Below are 16,021 nucleotides of genomic sequence, written 5' to 3' on the forward strand. Positions count from 1 at the left end.
TTACGCTCAGTGCTGGATTGCTCAAACTCCAGCTAGGGTTAGGGTTAGCATTCCCACGCTACTTAGACACTTTGTTTACGCTCAGTGCTGGATTTTGGGAACTTCAGGACGAGTGGGAATTTTCTCCTATCTGTCCATTCTGTTTTGTTTTGGAGACTCTTGGCTGCCTGTGTTGTTCAGTGCAGCCAGCGTGAAGGAAACATTTTCCAAAACTGTGTCAGCTCAAAAGTTGTAAGAAAACCTCTCCAGCTGCTTTAACTCTCTTCATTATTGTCATTTAATGTGACACTCGATGTATAACTGGAGCCTCACATATGCAAATGGTGAGGCTCCAGTTCGACACCCAGTTCGACACCACTTTACAGTATATGACAAAAGCATGGCAGACTGTGCCGGACCGGCAGATAACTTCCGCTTATTTTTACCATATTAAACATTGGAAATCCAACCACTTGCATTTGTGACACTTGATTTTGGCTCCACCTAAGACACTCTTAAAACTTCAAACACTTTTCTCTTCTCCCGCAACACTCTTGTCTGTCGGCACTATGTGGCAGCGTTGCATGACAACCCATCTCATCACGGAAAGGCACCTAACAGCTTTGGTAAGAGAGTAGAATTACCTGAAGAACTGCTTTCCATGGAAGCAGGACCAAGCGATGTAGCATTTTTATAGTACCAGGAAAGGAGAAGCAGCACTTCGCCTTTGCCGCACAGGCACAAGGCGACATGTGGCAGACGCCGTAGTCGGCAGGATTCGAACCTGAGCGGGGAGTCCCCATAGGATTTCAAGTCCATCGCCTTAACTACTCGGCCACGACTACAGCGAGCTCACCGCCACCGCATTCCTCCTATAATCTAACACGGAGTGCGAGGTGGCTGCGGAAACTTTTTTAAAGTCGCTCTCCGTTAAAAACAAAATACCTTTCGCAAGATACATGCCGGCAGACAGACACGCCTCAGAGGGTTTAAGGCTGGCTTCACGTTCAAATGATAAAGTCTCCCCGTCCGGATGTCAAAATGCAACTTTGGCAGACAGAAAAAACATCAACAAACCACAAATGTGGACAAGGATTTTACAAGCTGCATCACACTGCACTTTCCAAAGCATTTACATTCCTGTTAGACGCAGGAATTGCCTTTGATTTGCGCGCTTACGAACGCCATGGAAAACGAAACAAAACTAAAGCCCTCAGCTCCTACACTTGATTATAATGCCGTTACGTGTCGAAGCAGGAATTTACGTCATCCTACCACTGCAACACGGGGAATAGAAGGAAATGAGCACACGCTACGTACGTCTCAATCACGCCCTAGAGTCATAAGGCGCATTGAAGGGTGCACCCCCATCATTAATCGTTGCGCCTCTGTGAAAGGAAAGCTCTTGAGCAGTCTTTGAAACAGCTCGGATGAAACACTTGATTGCTTCCATGTGCATCTGGAGCCCATTTCTTATTTTCACTTCACGCCGCCCAAAGCATTTCTAAAACATGAGATTCGCGTTTGGGAATGCGCCCTGCCCTACGAATAAAACAGGTCTACGGGTCTGAAACCTCCTCCACGGAAAACAGTTCTGTTGCGCTTTTGATTAAAGGGAGATTCGCTGTTCTTACTTTTTGATGACATAACACCCAAAGGGGCTTCTTTGGAGCTGGATTCCAACCAGCATCCTAAAGTTTCTTGGCGGTATCCTTTACAGTCCTCTGTTCGGTCGACAAGGGACAGAAGGGGGCAGCTTTCCTAACACACACAGTGCAATGTACTGTAGTGTTCCCGTTCATTGAATTCGCAGTTCTGCATCAGACCTCTAACTCGTTTCCTTAGCTTGGATTTAAGCCATGAAGCAGGCTTCTAGTGTATAAACGTCTAGAGGAATCACAAACTAATTGAGAGGCCATCATCCCAGGGGGAACTGACAAAGTCTATCCCTAAACACCTAGCGCAGTCTCTCGAGAGACTGTCAAAAATCGCTTTCTCCGTTTGCGTTGCAAGTAAGTGAAAACACAGTCTCAAACCAGAGCCACTTGGGAGCAGCGGCACGTAAATACTGTTACTGTCACTGCTCGATACTGACATTAGCCTACTATACCATGTTCAGCCACCGCTAGGAAATGTACGGCTCTAGTACCGGAGCAAACAACAGGAGGGCCAAAGGCGCACAGGCACACGTGTCAGACATGGAGAGCGACAAGGATGGGATTCAACCCCATGTGTGTGGAGCACAACGGATTAGCAGTCCATCGCCTTAACCACTCGGCCAACTCGTCAACGAAACTGGGCTGTCCTGACATGGGTTGGCGCACTCCAGTTGATCTTTTTCTTTTTTTTCCCTCATACTTGAGGGTCATTTTCCTGTTCCACATGCGATTTCAACATTTTCCTTGGGAGATGTCAAGCCAGCAAGCCACTGCTGTGGTTCAGTGGCCAGTGTGGAGTTCAGTGGCCCTGTTGTACACAGAAAGCACATTGAGCTCCTTGGACATGAAAAGTTCCAGATAAAAGCCATTTGTCATCCTTTCTCTTGGTGTCGATGTTGCTATTGTATGTAAAGGTGGCAACTTGCTCAGCGAGCAGGCGGAGCACACACCGAATGCAGATGTGTCTGAGTGGTGTGTCCAAGTGGCTGCAAAAGGACAGCACTCCCGGGGCGCCGTGGCTTAGTTGGTTAAAGCGCCTGTCTAGTAAACAGAAAATCCTGGGTCCGAATCCCAGCGGTGCCTTTTTTTGTTCTGTGTTCTCGAACAGAACTGGTCAGTATGGATAACCGCATACGTCTAGACTTAATTAAATGCAAGTATTCATTTCCTGTCTTGAACGACTTGTTTTTCTTAAAATGGATGCAACTTGCAAAACATGAAATACAAACCTCGCTAATCAGCGCTCACGGCTGGCAAAAAAAAAAGAAGTCAGCAATGTTTTTTTCTTTAACCTTAAGCCTGCTAATGGAGAAGAAACTAGTCGCCACATCACATACATCCGTTTTAACGATAAGAAGGTAACAACTATCCTCACTCCAGAGTAAATCTCACGTTGAGGGCATATTTTTTTCCACTTTACCATGAGTCGGGCTCAGCTGCAGAGAGGCGAGAGCAGAGCAATGAGGTCAGGGGGACAGGGGAGTCACACGCTGGCGGTTTGAACACGCGGAAGATCACTGAGGGATCCACAGTATGTGGACCCTCCATGCGCCATCATTCCACACTCCAGACTCTGAATCCTGCCATCCGAGTTAAGATCTCGGCGGAACCGGAGGCGCAGTTCTTTCTTAAAACGTAATCTGGTGAGCATTTCTAGAATCGTACTTGTATAGATGCAGCCTTTAATGTGTTGCTAGGTTAAAATTTATGACTTCTTGAACTTCAGCAGGCAACTGCCCTCTTGATTTCGGATTTAATTTCTTTATTACAGGGGCGCTTTCATGATGACAGAGTCATGTTCAGGTACTTTGCTTGATGGAGGAAGCTCATTTCGGACTCTGTGATCTGCTCACCTGGAAAGGTCTGCTGTACTACTACAAGAGAGAAGTAGAGTCTGGAGGAAGGGACAATTTTATGATGCTTTGGAAGGTAATGTTTTTTTTTTCTTTGAAATCGAAATGAATCAGAATATCAGTGCAAAAGACAAACTCTTGGTTTGGTTTAAAGAGATATGGTTTTAAAACAGACAAAATGTAGAAAACAGGTGTTTCTCACTTTTGGAAAAGAATGGACCGGGGATAATATTTTACTAGTTGCAGTGCTAAGCTCACTGGGTTACAGTCCTGCAGTGTCACACCAGGGCCAGTGGTGCAATGGATAATGTGTCTGACGATGGATTAGGAGTTTGGAGGTTCGACTCCTGCCTGGCGCTGGTTGTTTTTAAACGCATCAGGCTACTCCCTTAGTAGCCTGTGCTACTTACTGCATTGTAATCGTACCCAGTAAGAGATTTCCTTCATGTAAATGAACTGCACCTGACAGCTTTAGAAAAACACCTGGGCTCAGTACGGTGCTGAGAGCTCAAGTTGTGTATAATGTAATAATTTAGGTAGAATAGATTCTAATAATATAATGATCCAGTGTGCTGCACTACTTCACTGTTTCACTGCTCTATGCCTTCTGGAAATAAATCCTCAGACTACTTACTGCCCTGGGCATGTACCAATAAATTACAGGAGCACATCTATATATCACTGCGTTGAAGCAGGAGACACAATCACTGCAAACACATCCTAAATACAGTGTTCCAGCACCTTTGACCTCATCCAGAACGTATCATTTCTTGAAAGGAATTGCTGTCCGAATGCACATCTGAATCCCAAACAGAATCTCTAGTAAAATCCGATCATTTGTGAAACAGGTAAATGTCTCAGGGGCCCATTCCTCATTCTCAAGACACATGTATGCAGTACGTACACCATGCATTGAGCAATAGGGATTAAAGACACCACAGGTAAGGTTAGAAGACATTCTGACTATATTCTAAAATATTGGACTCATATTCTTATGATGGCAGACATGAGTCTGTGTTTAAAACCGGGGTTAATGGACATTATATGACTGTCAATTCTGTTTTGTTTTGGAGACTCTTGGCTGCCTATGTGGTACAGTGCAGCGTGAAGAAAACATTTTCCAAAACTGTGTCAGCTCAAAAGTTGTAAGAAAACCTTTCCAGCTGCTTTAACTCTCTTCATTTTTGTCATTTAATTGTCTGTCGGCACTATGTGGCAGCGTTGCATGACAACCCATCTCACCACGGAAAGGAACCTAACAGCTTTTGTAAGAGAGGAGAAAACGACCTGGCCTGTATGGAGATCGAACCCACGACCTTGGCGGTATTAGCACCACGCTCTAACCAACTGAGCTAACCAGCCTCACGACAGCAATCCTCTCTGTGCTGCAAAAAATCGAACTCAGGGAATTTCTTTTGCCCTCCTTTGAATAGAAAGCCGTGTAATTCAGTGTACGGGCTTTCTCGTGCAGTTTCATGGTTCTTGTAACCCAAATCCTACACTGGCGTGAAGTGACCCCCCATTTCACAGCATTTTTCAGCTGATTTAAAATGTACCTAAAGGAGAAGCATTATTGAAGACCATCAATTACCAAGAGCTTTTGTCAAAGGTTTTGGTGGTCATTTTTAATGACCACAGAGCGCTGTGACCTCGGTTTTACATCTCATCCAAGAGACAGCGCCCTTTTACAACACAGCGTCTCCGTCACTATGCTGGGGCATTGGGACCCGCACAGACCTCAGGTTGAGCGCCCCCCCACCGGCACCATTAACACCGCTTCCAGCTGGAAACTTTGTTTTTCCCTGTAGCTCACCCTCATCCGGGTACTGACCTGGCTAACAAATGCTTTGCTTCAGTGGGTTTTCAGTTGCGAGTTGCAAGGGGATGCAAGTGATGGAGCCGCTCGCTGCAAAAGCCACTGCTTTGGCTGGGAATCGAACCAGAGCCTCCCACGTGGGAAGTGAGAATTCTACCACTGAACCACCAATGCTCAGTACCCAGGCCTTCAAAAAAGACGCTTTTTTGGTGCTCTGTTAAAAAAGCGTCGACATTACCTCTTTCAAAAGGCTTCACTTTCCTAGTCACATTCCAAGGCTCATTGAACCCGGGCTGTTTCCTCCAGCGGTATAGTATTGCAGTTAGACAGCACGATGCCTGCAAGACTATGTCACGCTCTGACGAGACTGTCAAAAATTGCTTTCGCCGATTGTATTGCAAACCGGCGGAAGCGGGGTATTGGGAAAAGTTTTCAACTAGCAATAATCGCGCCTCGGCTAAACCTCACAGGCTACGATACTGCCACTGCGCAAAGCTGACGGTTGCCAGGCAACCGCGGGGATCCTATGGAAATCGTTATCAATCGTCTCATGGCATGTCGTTGCTGTAACGCTTCATATTTGTCGTCTTCTTCTTCTAGCTTGAGGTTTTGAAGAATTTCATGACAGACAAGGGCTCCGTCGGGAACAAAGGGCGTTGTGAGAAAACCGTTGCTTATTTTCAGCAGCAGAAATACAACCCTTTAAATACAAGATGACAGAACAATGACGAAGGGCATGCCGGGAGGAACTCATGCACTACAGAGGAAAGGGGGCGGGCACGTACAGTTCACATTCAAGCCACAAGTACTCTTCTCGGATGTTGCACAAACAAATCCTAACGTCCTGAAAGCATTGCAGCATGTTTGTGTCCCACTTCCCGTGGCTGCAGGACGACTGACACGAACGGACAAACACAATCTGTGGCGTTTAGTGTGACATAGTCTTGCAGGCATCGTGCTGTCTCACTGCAATACTATACCGCTGGAGGAAACAGCCCGGGTTCGATGAGGCTTGGAATGTGACTAGGAAAGTGAAGCCTTTTGAAAGAGGTAAAGCACTGCACAACGGAACTGAGGGAGAATCTTACAATGATTTCGAATGAATTCTGTATGCGTTAAAAGACAGCTATACACAGAAAACATGCAGGACACTGCTCATGATGTTTCCCGAGCCGAAACACAGTGCGTTTTTCCAAGCCATCTGACAAAGCCCGCCCACTGAAAACTGCAGTAGATCGTGTAAAGACGTTCAACTTTGTAACTACTGCACGCACAGGAAGCAGAATAAATTCCTCTTTTCAAACTGTCAAAGGTTTGCTTTGCGAACGCTGCAGGGCATCGCACAATCTCTTTTGAACGGGGACAAACGATTTCTTATGGGGCGCAGTAAGTACAGACGTTTAAAAAGCTCCACTCATGCCGACGATGCAGCATGAAGAAGCGCAACCTAACGGTTGACAGACAAAAGCCGGGCGCCGCTACGAGCAATATGAAATCAAACTGACAGCACACGGCGTTTCGCGCTGACTCAAAAGTGATCTCGACAGACGCTGTTCTCTGCATAACGCTGAAAGAGCTAAAGAGCGTTTCTGTTGAGACGTAACAAGCTTGTTTCTTTCTACCATGATGTTACCATGACAAAATCTGTCTTTAAACACCTTGCTCAGTCTCTGACGAGACTGTCAAAAATTGCTTTCGCCGATTGTATTGCAAACCGGCGGAAGCGGGGTATTGGGAAAAGTTTTCAACTAGCAATAATCGCGCCTCGGCTAAACCTCACAGGCTACGATACTGCCACTGCGCAAAGCTGACGGTTGCCAGGCAACCGCGGGGATCCTATGGAAATCGTTATCAATCGTCTCTTGGCATGTCGTTGCTGTAACGCTTCATATTTCACAGCATATTCCCGCCCCCCAAAGAAAAGAGCGCCAATCAGAGAGGCGGAGACCGAGGACTCGCAGAGCAGACGGCCACAGTCGCCGTAATAAGAGCGATTGTGAGCGGTTTTAGTTTCTCTCTTTGACCAGCCCAGCTGTGCCCCACCCGAAGGCAGGGAAGCACAAAAATTGTATGGAACTCATTCATGTTCCTCTCCATGGAAATCTTTAGTAAAAGGCAAAAGATTTGTACGAGATGAAGAGAAACCAGAGTGCGTGGCTGGACAGCTGCAGGAGCCCAGGCCGCCTTCAAGGCCTCTGCCCTGCCGGTCGTGGTTGGCAATGCACCTGGCCTTACAAACGAGCCAGTGGGGCCCGTTCAGCTCTGGGCTCATCGCCTGCGGCTCTCGGCTTACCTGGCAGGGGAGATACCTTGATCAGCCTGTAGTTAGAGTAGTTGGATTGTTTTCTTGTTTTGTGGAAGCAGTGTTTGTTTTGCAGTTTGAGATGGCAACCTTTGGATCCCGCAAGAATGCTGTACGTTTTGAGCTTTTGGATGACCTCTTCATGGATCGTATGCAGTTCAGCAGAAAAGTGTTACAGAAGGAACGTGGCTTTGAACCTCGGCACTTGGATTTCATCTTCGCTCTCCCAGGTCAGAAAGCATTTGAGGTTGTTTTTGCTACCTATTCTCTGTTTGAACAATGTGTGGATGTGTTTGAGGCAAAAGAGGGAAAGTTCCTGCCCTTGAGAAGATCAACTTGCAGCCTCTGACACAGAGAGAGAGGAAAACGGTGCATGTTGTTATGTTCTCGGAACTGGCAAAGACGGAGGACATTCACACCTGGCTTAAGCAGTACTGCACCGTCCACCATGGAACTGAGGTTAGAGATGTTGACGGTATAAAAACAGGAGCAAGGAAATTCGAGGTTCGCTTGCTACCGGACAATGTAAATGGAGGCTTAAGGCACCTGCCCTCTACAATCCGGCTGGGCGCCTGCAATGGCTATGTTTTTTATGTGGGACAACCAAAGGTGTGTCGGCGCTGTGGTGTTGTGGGACACCTGGCATCGTCCATACATTTCAAAATCCATACAGCTTGTGAAAGATGAAATCCATTTCTTGGTTGTCAGTGGAAAAAGATTGCCGGCTGCAAGAAGCGCAAGTGATTGTTTTCTTTGACCATAAACCTGCAAATGTAGGGAGCACAAGTGGCCGTCAGTCTCTGTGGCGCAATCGGTTAGCGCGTTCGGCTGTTCACCGAAAGGTTGGTGGTTCAAGCCCACCCAGGGACGCATGTCTCAGTTTTTCCAATGTAAACATCATCACCGCTAAAGAAGATGGCGCAGAAGGCTCCACAGTCGAAACGTTGTGCTTCTTTTCTTCTCTTTTCAGCATGGAGTAAACCTTTGCTTGATCCTTTGCAGCCTACGCATGCTGACACAGCTACCTTTCTCTTAACGTGCCTCAATCATTATTCACCAAAACCATCAGCAGAATGTGTCGCCTTTGTGGTGATGTCACTCCTCTGCTTCACAAATGTCCTTAGTGACGGACCATTTCTTTCTGCCATTTTTCCGGAGCGGTTATTGATTGCTCCATCATTTCCCTCATACTTTCCATCCCTAGATTGAAAAAAAAAAAAACAGAAACAGGCTGACAGGACGACAATCAAATTGCAAAAACTCATCAAAGCACTCGATAGAGTATTTGAATCCACAAGTAGCTACGAGCAACTTTGTCCTGGCTTGCATGAAAGTCGGAAAATGTCAAAAAGAAAAAGATGGTGGCTTTTTCATATCTGTTCTTTTATTTTTAGTTCGTTGGCTCTTCTGTCCATTGTCCTCCTGCCTGGCTCTTGACCTGTGACTGTCTGAACGCACACATTAGACTTTCAGGCGGGGGATTTGTCCTGAGCCTCTGTGAAAGACCCACCCACCCCCATAAATAACTGCTCTAGAAACACATGAATGCAAAACTAAACCACAGCTTAAAGAGGAGCTCCAACTCAGTGCCATACTAATGTAAACAAAGTAATACTAAGACATGTTCTTATGGATTTGTCTTACCTTGAGATATGTAATTGGATTTCAGGATTAACTTCCTCATTCAATGTACTGGTGATTCTTTGCCTGGTCAGTACCTGGGTGGGAGACCTCCAGCGAACAATTAAGCTTGCTGCTGGAAGTGGTGTTAAGAGACTCTTAGGATCTTCCAGAGGTGTCTGTCCAATAGCACTAGTTGCCTTAGAGCTGGCTCAAACATTGCTCAAGAGTCTACCTTTCACAGATGCGCAAAGATGAATGATGGGGGTGCACGCTTCAAGGAGCCTTCCAACTGTAGGGACCGATTAGAGACGATCCGTAGCATGTGTTCGTTTCCATATACGCCCCGTGTCTCAACGGTAGGACAGAGTCAAATACTGCCTCGACACGTAACAGCGTTATATTAAACCGCAGGACTTGAGGGCTGTTTTGTTTGAATGTTCAAGGCATTGGTAAGAGCGTAGGTCAAGGGCCATTGGTGCATCTCCTGTAACTGGAGTAAAAATGCTATTCAAAGTGCAGTGACTAAAATCGTCGTCCACATGTCTCCGTTGTTGATTGCTTTCTGTCTAAGAACGTTCTGTTTTCATGTCCGAACGGGGAGACTTTATCATTCCAACTTGAAGCCACCCTTAAGTCCTCTGAGGTGTGTGTGTGTGTGTGCTTGCACGTATGGCGTAAAAGGTTTCTTAAACGGAGAGCGAACTTGAAAAAAGTTGCCTCCACTGCCGCCGCCGCCTCGCACTCCCTGTTCGATTGTAGCAAGAAGGCAGCGGCCGCAGTGCTCGCTGTAGTCGTGGCCGAGTGGTTGAGGTGACAGACTTGAAATCTGTTGGGGTCTCCCCGCGCAGGTTCAAATCCTGCCGACTACGGCGTCCTTTGCATTTGGTTGCGTGCGTGCGTGTAAAAGGACCAGCGCCGTTTCGTTTTCGCTGGGACCTTTAACACTCTAAATCGCCTGGACCCGCAGCCTGTGAAATCGATTCTTCAGCACCCACGATGGACGCTTTGCCGCTGGACACAGATAACGATGCTTTTCTGCAACGAGCTTTCCAGCTGAATTTTCTCAGCAGCTCCGTACTGAACCTGTTCTCCATTGCAACATAGCGGAGGGTCGTCACGTCTATAGCAAGGCTGTGTAGGACCGCATACGCCACAGTGACTTGTACACAGACCACATGAAAGGCAAGCAAAATACACTTTTAAAATTCCAAAGACTCACAAGGTCAGAGAAACAGCGATGACCTGAACAGATCTGTTACAGAAGTCTAGGTTGACCTTTTTAGAGCTGTAATTGCATTTTTGTTTAATAGAAGATCAAATCTACTCGCATGTACCAGCACATTACAGTTTATTGATGTTAATTCTGTTTAAGTAATAAGATTGCTAACGATGTTGGACTTTAGCCGGTGTTTTTTAGAACAAATTGCTTACACTTCTGTAAGGAATACCCAGTACGTGCCTTTGTCAGTCATTGCTCACCATACCTGTAACTTTCTTATCTAACTCACTTCCTCAAATGGTGAAGGTCCACAAACATAAATGAAAAAAAAACCCTTGTTGTAGATGAGGTGCACAAAAAAGCAGCCCCTGATAGTGTATAACACATTTATACTATTGCAGAGACACATGTAACATATATATACTGTATATATATATGAAACAGAAATAGAAACAGAAACAGGAATCGCTTACTCACCTGGAGAATCTCTGTAGGAATATCTAGCATTTATCAATGGAAATAAAAGCTGCTTTAATACAGTGCATGTTCAAACTCAAACCCTCAGCTGCTGTTCTTGTTTGTTTTGGGACAAATTGCAACTGAGCATCGCATGAGCCGTTACGTACCCTTATCTGTTAGGGAATTTCAAGGGAGGAGTTAGGTCAGAATGGGTAGGCTGCAAAACAACAAGTAAAGATTTATTCCAAGATGAAACGTTGTGGCGGTTTTCTTATCTTTTCAGCATGGACTAAACTTTTACGTGTTCCTTATATGCTATATATGTATATATTAGCACCAATGTCGTTCTTAAAAACTAACATGAAATTGTCAGGGACATTCAGCTATATACAAAGACGAGACAGACAAAGTAATAATTCTGTATTAACGTGGCCTACATATTGACGCAATGGTCGAACTAACTGACATGTTCTGATTCAGATCCCCTGCAGTTCATGCCAATTAGAACAATAGCAATGCTGAGTCCTCCCCACCCTACTGAGCACAAATTCAGCTGCTCTCCAGTTCTGTTCTGCATGTTTTTTCATTGCATTTGAGCTCGGAGCTGGAGATGATCTCCATACAGTTCTGTGTTCACCAGCCCGCACTTGCGTGCTAATTTACGGGTTGTGGCAAATGCTTTTCTATAGTTCACATACATGACGCCAACCTGTTACCGAGGAACCTGAGAGGTTTAAAAGCCTCACGAGCCAGGCAGGACTCGAACCTACAATCTTCTGATCCGAAGTCAGACGCGTTATCCATTACGCCACTGGCCCATAGAACATGCACTTGCACTCCACCACAGAGAGCTCTACACTGCTACTAGTAGTACACTTCCCCATCTAAATTTTCACAGCAAGAAACTTGTGTTTCCTACTATTTTTATCAGGTTTAAAATATCATCTCCTTAAAACAGAAAAAGTGTTGATGTGTCGTGCTGAAATTCCGATTGATTTTGAATTCAAAGAAAAAGGTTTTCTTCCAAAACACCATGAAATTGTCACATCTTGCAGACAATAGGTGTATTCCATGTTGAAAAGAGAAGAAAGAAAACAATGGAGCCTTTTACAGGTGTGAGGCTTCTTCAGGTGTGAGAAGACCTCACAGTCGAAACGCTGTGTTTCCGTTCTTCTCTTTTCAGCATGCAATAAACCTAGTACTTGTTCCTTTTCAGCCGAGGCATGCTGACGTAGCTACCCAGCTGAACATCTTGCAGACTCTACAGTACTTCTCTCCTGTAGAAGTAAAGCAGGGCTTGCTGGGTGAGCTTTTGCTCCAGTAAATTAGGTCACGTGTCATGTTAAATCACTTCTTCTAAACACAACATTTGCTGGTGCTAGCTTTCCCCATGAAAAGAGACATTTCCCTTACAGTACATGACATATCGTTTTTATTCTATCAATAAGTATAGAAATTAAACAAAAGAAAAAATGGTGTCGCCAAAGAATGCACAGCTCTGTCGCCTTGGGGAGGTGTCAAGGGCATTGAGCTCCTTGGACATGAAAAGTGCCCGATAAATGCCATTTCTCATCATTTCTCTTGGCGTCAGTTCTGCTATTAAATGGGACGGAGGCAACGGGCTCAGAGAGCAGGTTAAGTGCACACCGAACGCAGATGTGTCCAAGTGTCTGTAAAAGCGCGGTGCTCTGCTGGCGCTGTTCCCTAGTGGCTTAAAGTGCCCGCCTAGTAAGCAGGCGATCCTGGGTCTGAATACCAGCGGTGCCTCTCTCCGTGTCTTGTTGTGCCGAATGTATCATTTCAGACAAACATGTACAGCTTGGTTCAGTTTAATGCAAGAATTCATTTCCTTTCTGGAATAACTTGTTTTTGAAGAAATCCATACAGCTTGTGAAAGATGAAATCCATTTCTTGGTTGTCAGTGGAAAAAGATTGCCGGCTGCAAGAAGCGCAAGTGATTGTTTTCTTTGACCATAAACCTGCAAATGTAGGGAGCACAAGCGGCTGTCAGTCTCTGTGGCGCAATCGGTTGGCGCATTCGGCTGTTAACCGAAAGGTTGGTGGTTCAAGCCCACCCAGGGATGCATGTCTCCGTTTTTCCAATGTAAACATCATCACCGCTAAAGAAGATGGCGCAGAAGGCTCCACAGTCGAAACGTTGTGCTTCTTTTCTTCTCTTTTCAGCATGGAGTAAACCTTTGCTTGATCCTTTGCAGCCTACGCATGCTGACACAGCTACCTTTCTCTTAACGCGCCTCAATCATTATTCACCAAAACCATCAGCAGAATGTGTCGCCTTTGTGGTGATGTCACTCCTCTGCTTCACAAATGTCCTTAGTGACGGACCATTTCTTTCTGCCATTTTTCCGGAGCGGTTATTGATTGCTCCATCATTTCCCTCATACTTTCCATCACTAGATTGAAAAAAAAAAAAAACAGAAACAGGCTGACAGGACGACAATCAAATTGCAAAAACTCATCAAAGCACTCGATAGAGTATTTGAATCCACAAGTAGCTACGAGCAACTTTGTCCTGGCTTGCATAAAAGTCGGAAAATGTCAAAAAGAAAAAGATGGTGGCTTTTTCATATCTGTTCTTTTATTTTTAGTTCGTTGGCTCTTCTGTCCATTGTCCTCCTGCCTGGCTCTTGACCTGTGACTGTCTGAACGCACACATTAGACTTTCAGGCGGGGGATTTGTCCTGAGCCTCTGTGAAAGACCCACCCACCCCCATAAATAACTGCTCTAGAAACACATGAATGCAAAACTAAACCACAGCTTAAAGAGGAGCTTGTCATGACCGCCAGGCAGTTAAGACCAACTCTTAAGCAATCTAAACAGCACCAGCAGCGGGTGATTATTAACAAACGCCGCCGCACGAGTTAACCCACCTGCACACACTCCACCGTGCGGTACGCAGTGCTATTTTTACCATCTTTACCTGCTTCCCGCTGGTATTGAGTCTACTCCTTGAGAGCTCTACCTGGCGTTTTTTCCATTACCTCGTTTATTCTGGATATTGGACTCCCCTTCTGCCTTTTCGACTTTGGACCTCGCCTCTCACCTCGGACTGTTTGCCACCAGTGTTCTCCCTGGATTACGACTTACCTTACGCCTCTTGACCACGAAACAAAGCAAAGCAGAGCAAAACAAAATGAACAAACGAAAACCCTCACGTCCCGCACTTGCATATAACGCCGTTACGTGCCCAAACGGTATTGTACGTCATCCTAGCACTGCACCCCGGGGCGTACGGTATATGGGAACTAGCACACACCACGAATCGTCTCGAATCACTCCCTACAGCTGTAAGGCACCTTGAAGCATGCACCCCCAACATTCTTCTTTGCGCATTTGTGAAAGGTAAACTCTTGAGCAAACTCTGAACCAGCTCTAAGGAAACTAATCTGATTAGACGTTACTTTGACTCATCTTTTAAGGGACCCTTGTTAATTGGAGAAATCAATGATTTCGAATGAATTCTGTATGCGTTAAAAGACAGCTATACACAGAAAACATGCAGGACACTTCTCATGATGTTTCCCGAGCCAAAACACAGTGCGTTTTTCCAAGCCATCTGACAAAGCCCGCCCACTGAAAACTGCAGCAAATCGTGTAAAGACGTTCAACTTTGTAACTACTGCACGCACAGGAAGCAGAATAAATTCCTCTTTTCAAACTGTCAAAGGTTTGCTTTGCGAACACTGCAGGACATCGCACAATGTCTTTTGAACGGGGACAAACGATTTCTTATGGGGCACAGTAAGTACAGACGTTTAAAAAGCTCCACTCATGCCGACGATGCAGCATGAAGAAGCGCAACCTAACGTTTGCATTCCTAGCAAATTCCTTTTATTTTTTGATAAATAAAGACAGTCTTGTTTAACAAACAACACACACAACATTTTACATTGTCAATTCAATTCAAATCAATGTATTTCTATATAGCGCCTTTCACAACAAGGTTGTCCCAAGGCACTTAACAATGCAAGTTGTTAAGAGCCTTGTGTCTAATATGCCGCCTAGGTAACGTGCTGTCTCTTTGAGGCAAATGTTTAAATCCTCTGAGTTAAGTGCTGAAGTTATAGTAGTCCTATCAGTATTGTTGCCTCCGATCAACAGATCCTCATTTTTCTCAGAGTTGAGTAACAAAAAGTTTTCACACATCCAAGTATTTCCTTCCTTAATGCATTTAACTAAACTGATAATAGAAGAGTTGTCGTTTGGTGTAAACAAAATGTTTATTTGAGTGTCATCAGCATATGAATGAAAGTTCATATTATTTTTTCATATTATCCTACCTAGCAGCAGCATGTAGAGAGAGAGAGCAATATTGGTCCCAGCACTGATCTTCTGGTACCCCAAATTGAACTGGTGACATTGATGAAGCAGTACAATTATTAGATATTTGAACATAATGAAAACGATGAGTTAAATGTGAAGTAAACCACTGAAGGACGGTTCCAGATAAGCCAACCTCAAACTCAAGCCTGTGTAACAAAACAGAGAGGTCAACCGTGTCAAAGGCAGCTCTAAGATCTAGAAGCACAAGCACTGTTGCATTCCCCGCATCAGTAGCTAAGAGAATATCATTTACGACTCTTGTTAATGCAGTTTCAGAAACCAGACTGAAATTTCTCAAGTATATTATTTGAATCCAGATACGATTGACGTTGGGCAACAACTATTCTCCCAAGACTTTTAGATTGAAATGGGACCTTTGAGACAGGCCTGTAGTTGTTAAGAACTTGTGGATCCAAATTTGACTTCTTAAGGAGCGGTCTAACAACCACTACCTTAAATTGATCAGGTACAACGCCTGACGCAAGCGATGCATTCATCATGCTAATTATAGGTCCTGCCAGTCCTTCGAGGGAATCTTTGACTAGCTGAGTGGGGATGGGATCTAGCGAACAGGTGGTTGACTTTGTCTTACGTCTGTGTTCATGAGTCCACCATAAGAAGAAATCTGAACAGGAGTGGTGATCATGCGAGGTCACCATGGAGGAAACCACTGCTCTCCCCCCCAAAAAAACCACCACTGCCCCTCTCAAGTTTGCTAAAGACCACATGGATGTTCCACAGCAACTCCTGGAACAATGTTCTGTGGA

At 45.2% G+C, this 16,021-nt stretch overlaps 7 non-coding genes across 7 annotated transcripts; 3 read left to right on the forward strand and 4 right to left on the reverse strand.

Moving 5' to 3' along the window:
- Positions 1-2,646: 2,646 nt before the first annotated feature.
- trnat-agu (transfer RNA threonine (anticodon AGU)) lies at positions 2,647-2,720 on the forward strand. Its single transcript has one exon. It is a non-coding gene; the product is annotated as a tRNA-Thr (tRNA).
- Positions 2,721-5,661: 2,941 nt separating this feature from the next.
- Positions 5,662-5,803, reverse strand: LOC138226374 (U4 spliceosomal RNA). The gene has a single exon (XR_011184512.1). It is a non-coding gene; the product is annotated as a U4 spliceosomal RNA (small nuclear RNA).
- A 1,170-nt stretch (positions 5,804-6,973) lies between these two features.
- On the reverse strand, positions 6,974-7,115 carry LOC138226370 (U4 spliceosomal RNA). Its single transcript, XR_011184508.1, has one exon. It is a non-coding gene; the product is annotated as a U4 spliceosomal RNA (small nuclear RNA).
- Positions 7,116-7,342: 227 nt separating this feature from the next.
- LOC138226389 (U5 spliceosomal RNA) lies at positions 7,343-7,459 on the reverse strand. The gene has a single exon (XR_011184526.1). It is a non-coding gene; the product is annotated as a U5 spliceosomal RNA (small nuclear RNA).
- Positions 7,460-8,404: 945 nt separating this feature from the next.
- On the forward strand, positions 8,405-8,478 carry trnan-guu (transfer RNA asparagine (anticodon GUU)). Its single transcript has one exon. It is a non-coding gene; the product is annotated as a tRNA-Asn (tRNA).
- Positions 8,479-10,018: 1,540 nt separating this feature from the next.
- trnas-uga (transfer RNA serine (anticodon UGA)) lies at positions 10,019-10,100 on the forward strand. Its single transcript has one exon. It is a non-coding gene; the product is annotated as a tRNA-Ser (tRNA).
- Positions 10,101-11,654: 1,554 nt separating this feature from the next.
- Positions 11,655-11,727, reverse strand: trnar-ucg (transfer RNA arginine (anticodon UCG)). The gene has a single exon. It is a non-coding gene; the product is annotated as a tRNA-Arg (tRNA).
- Between the last annotated feature and the right edge of the window lie 4,294 nt (positions 11,728-16,021).

This window comes from Lepisosteus oculatus, unplaced genomic scaffold, assembly GCF_040954835.1.
Source record: "Lepisosteus oculatus isolate fLepOcu1 unplaced genomic scaffold, fLepOcu1.hap2 HAP2_SCAFFOLD_136, whole genome shotgun sequence".
Taxonomy (NCBI): domain Eukaryota; kingdom Metazoa; phylum Chordata; class Actinopteri; order Semionotiformes; family Lepisosteidae; genus Lepisosteus; species Lepisosteus oculatus.